We start from the raw sequence: 4,997 nt of genomic DNA, 5'->3' as shown, positions 1-4,997 counted from the left end.
TCTATTTATAGGCAATTGAAATAATCGATTTTTTTTGATTTTTTTTTTATAAATGTTGATAAAAAAAAATTAGCTGGGACAAAATACTTGAAAATTTAATAGAAGGGTCCACATATGTTGTTCTAACTCCCATTCAAAAATTATAAAAATACATAGGCACAATTTTTTTTTATAAGCATTTAAAGTTCAAATTTTGACTAAATACGTAAAAATTACGGCAATGTTCAAATAATCTTAAACAGAAATTCATAAAAGTTTTTCTTTTTAATTCTAAGATTTGGAAATTTAATACAAGGCTCCTAACATATTTTTACAATAGCAGTTGCAAAATAAAAGGAATACATTGTCACAATTTTTATTTATAAGCATTTAAAGTTCAAATTTTGACAACATATTATGTAAAAATCACGAAAATTCGTAAATTATTTTATGCTAGAAATTCATAAAAAATTTTCCTTTTATATCTAAGATTTCAAAATTTAATACAAGGCTCATAATATATTTTTACAATAGCAATTGAAAAATAAAAGAAATATATAGTCACGATTTTTTTTTTATAAGCATTTAAAGTTCAAATTTTGACTAAATACGTAAAAATTACGGCAATGTTCAAATTATCTTAGACAGAAATTCATAAAAGTTTTTCTTTTTAATTCTAAGATTTGGAAATTTAATACAAGGCTCCTAACATATTTTTACAATAGCAGTTGCAAAATAAAAGGAATACATTGTCACAATTTTTATTTATAAGCATTTAAAGTTCAAATTTATACGAAATATGTCAAAATTGCGAAAATTTGCAAGTAATTTAGTGGTTGAAAAATCGTAAAAATTTTTTCTTTTATAACTAAGTTTTTAAAATTTGGTACAAGGTTCTCCATAAGTTTTTCTTTAAAAATAATATATCCTAGACTGACAAATCATCTCCGTTCAGAATCGTTTTTCGTATACAATGATATAATATCATTGGATTCAAATTTAATTCCATCCATTACAGTAACCCACTTGTAACCTACTGTACAGCAGAGCGACATCCACGACTTACCCGCCTTTTTTTTTTTTTTTTTTATTAAAGAAATAACCCTCGGCAGCTTGGCCAATTGGGATAAGATACATTTTTTTTTTTACAAATAGGTGTTACATGGTATAGAAGGTTTTAATAAAAAAAAAAAACAAAGGTCTAGACTAGGTTGTATTATAAATTATAATCTTAATTATGAGGTTGAGTATTCAGCTGGTTAGATGAGCTTGTCCAATCCGGTCTCCTGGAGGAACACGAATATGTCAGGTGATGGCAAGACTGGTCCAAGTATATGTCGTATAAATCACTGGATAAATGATTGCGGTTCTTTGCGTCGAGGTATGCAAAACATTCCGTGAGGATGTGTTTTATTGTTAGTGCCACCCCGCATGTCGCACACGAGGGGGCTCATCTCGGGAGTACCATTGTTGTTTGTTGTGTAATTACGATATATAATTTGGAAAATTGTCTTTGCATTAAAAAAAAAAAACAACTACGAATTAATGTTGCTGTTAATTATTTCTGTACATATATTTTCTTGATTTTTAATTTACGAATTATTGTTCCCTAGTATTATTTTTATATTTTACTTTTCATTTTTTGTGATTCTTCTATGTAACTTTCCTGGATTGTATAGCCCCTCCTAATAGGTTTAGTAGTATAGATCAAATAGGTACGGGGCTATACCTAAATAATGAAACCACCGTTTTGCAACACAAGGGTTGAAGCGTTTTATTTCTTATTTAAAATCCATTATTTTATGTATTTGTCGAACTTAAATAACTTTTTTATATTAATGATATAAAAAAAAAAATTTAAACAATATGACACAGAAAATTGTGTCTCCTATATCGTGTTTACGTTTTTTTTTAGATTCTGAGCGAAGCGAGGAAGTTATTGGTTTTACAATGGTGTTTATTTTTTTTTTTTTATATTCTGTATACAAAACTTCTACCAGAAGAAATATTTCGATTGCACCATATATCTTTTAGCAAATTGGATCAATATGGTACTTTAAACAGGTAATTTTTCGATTTTCTCAATAGTTATTTAATGCCACGTGATAAATAACCGAAAAATTACGAAAAAACGCTAAAAATGGGATTATAATTTCTAACGCTTTGTTTATCACCATAGAAACGAAAAAAATTATAATATTATAATATTAATTCAACTTAAAATATCCAGACTGACAAACCGTCTTCGCTCAGAATCGTTTTTCTTATACAATGATATTATATCATTGAATTTAATTCTAATACAATCCATTTTAAAATGACCCACTTGTAATCTAACGTACAGCAGAGTGACATTCACTTACCTTTTTTTTTAACTATGAATTTAGCCTGGGTGTTTCTTTATCAAGAAAACGGTGTTCATAAACAATTTATGGGTGTAATATGGCAGTGTGAGGCGTGAAAGTTTCGCGATAGTAATTTATTAAAGTTAAAAATGCTAATATAGTGAATAATACAGTTTGGTGCGATATAAATAGGTGCCTCTTATATCTATACAAAAATTTAAGTTATTTAACGAAATTTTTTAAGGTTAAATTGTTATAACTATAATTATTAAAAGTTATCCAATTATAGGATTTTTATTTTATAATGTTGTGATAATATTTCTATTCACTGGTGGAATAAATTATGCAGTTAAATGTTTTAATATGTACTTAGTACTTACCTACCTATAAAAAAATACTTATAATACTATTAACTATATTTTATACTAACCAAGGCAACCACGCATTACTAATTACTAATTAGTATAGACTATAGGCAAGTAAGGAATTATTTGTGTAATATTGAATAATTAATTCGTTGTATAATGGAGGGACAATAATTTTATAATAGTATCGTCCAAACAACGATATGAGTACTTATATTAGTAGTAATTACTACTAGGGCACTTAAGTTATAAGCTTATTACAAGTCTAATATAAATCTCAGGAAATAATTAGTTGGTTTTTATTATAGTTATTCGATCGATGATAACTCACTTAATACAAATTTCACATTCAAATATTATAATGAATTATTATTTAAGGCTAGAGGTAATAAGGTACTTAATTACGCGTCCACCATAACCGAATCAATATATAATATAACGTATTTACTATAAGGTGTGATTTCTATGGTATAATATTGTAGTCTGCAGTACAGGTTATTCAATATTATATTATATACTAGATGAAAATGATGATGATTGATGATTCCAAGTTTCAAAGCAAGTTTGATATTATAGTGCGCTGATTTTTCATGATTGTTAGTACAATGGAGCATAGATTTAAAAACTAAACTCTAGCTTAGGATTCTGGAACTATTTATTATAACTAGGTATACTGACATTGATTTTATCAATAATAATATTGTTTTGCGTCTATATAAGATCCAATATGTTACACCATAATAATTTTATATTAATAAATTGTACTAGACATATAGCCATATAGTCATATAGGTATTATTTTATTAAAACATGATATAATATATTATACTATACCTATCGATTTATGCTTATAAATTATAAAACAGTGATAAACTAAACACAAAAACCAAAAAAAAACCGTCATAATAATCTAACGACTTAATTACCAAACGGCTTGAAACACAATAACGGATTAGACCGTATTTCGATGTTAAGATTGTATAATATATAATAAAGTTCCACATTGTAGTTACCTACTGGCTACTACGCAGTGTTCGGATTAGATAAGTATTTTTTTATCTAGATAAATATAAAGATAATGCAACTCAAATGTATCTAGTTAGAGATAAAAGATAACTTAACTTATATTTATCTAGATAAAGATAAAGATAAATACTTTTTTATCTAGATAAAAAAAAGATACAATTTTTTTTAAATGGTTATAAATTTTAGTATATTTTAGTTGGGCACTAGGAACATAATAATTATTATAATGATATAAATAAAAATAATTACATTATTTATAAACCATAAACTTTGTTTGAGAATCTGTATAAATATTTAAAAATTTGGTACAATTTCGTGATATTTATCAATAAAAAATGTATCTAGATGAATTTATTTAGATTAGTAGAAAAATTATCTAAGATGAACGTTTAGATACCTTGTAACTATTTATCTAGATAAGATAAAAGATGAACAAATAATTATCTAGATATTCATCTAGATAAATTTATCTAGATAAGTCCGAACACTGCTACTACGTAATATAGTTTGAAGCGAACACGCCGCCGTCATTATACACGAACGAGGGCGGATATATGGGCGAGTTCGCGGCAATTTGTCTCCCTTGATCATTATAAAAAGTTATTTATACTGACATTTACTAAGGCCCAAGTTACATATATTAAGCAGATAAAAATGTTTTATTATGAATTATATGAACGATTAATAACTCAATCAAATTTCGGTTGTAAGGACAGATAGTCGATAGAGTAAAGTAATAAACGTCAGAGAGCTGAGTAGGTACAATAGCTGGCTACTTTTATGTCCGCTATGAGCAGACTCATATCCAGGATTTAGGCACCTCGATGCTATTTTTATTTTGTTCTTTACATGTTGATGTCAACTTTTGATATTGAATAACTTTGTTTATAATATTATACAATATGTTATAATACTAAGGTTATACAAAGCAGAATGATTTAAGGCAGAATATTAAACTCGTGTAATACTATAATAAAAAAGGAAACCTTTAATTATTAAGAAAATTAATTTAAAAATAATATTTTTAGGGAATTTATCCCAAGTATGTACCCAAAATATCAAAGGTGATTTTTTCACCAAGTATTTATAATGACATTTTCTAGACATGATAATATTTAATATATGAGTATTTTGGCTGAGAGTGTGTGCTACTTATTTAATATGCTCTACTTTTTTTAGTCTTTTTAAATTTATGTTTGATAAATTTTTTGTTTGTGAGAAGAAAGCTTGAAAATGTAATACAAAGTTCCTCATAAGTTGTTAAAGCAACCTAAAAATATCA

Source organism: Acyrthosiphon pisum, chromosome A2 (assembly GCF_005508785.2).
Source record: "Acyrthosiphon pisum isolate AL4f chromosome A2, pea_aphid_22Mar2018_4r6ur, whole genome shotgun sequence".
Classification (NCBI taxonomy): domain Eukaryota; kingdom Metazoa; phylum Arthropoda; class Insecta; order Hemiptera; family Aphididae; genus Acyrthosiphon; species Acyrthosiphon pisum.
This window is presented reverse-complemented; position numbering follows the sequence as displayed.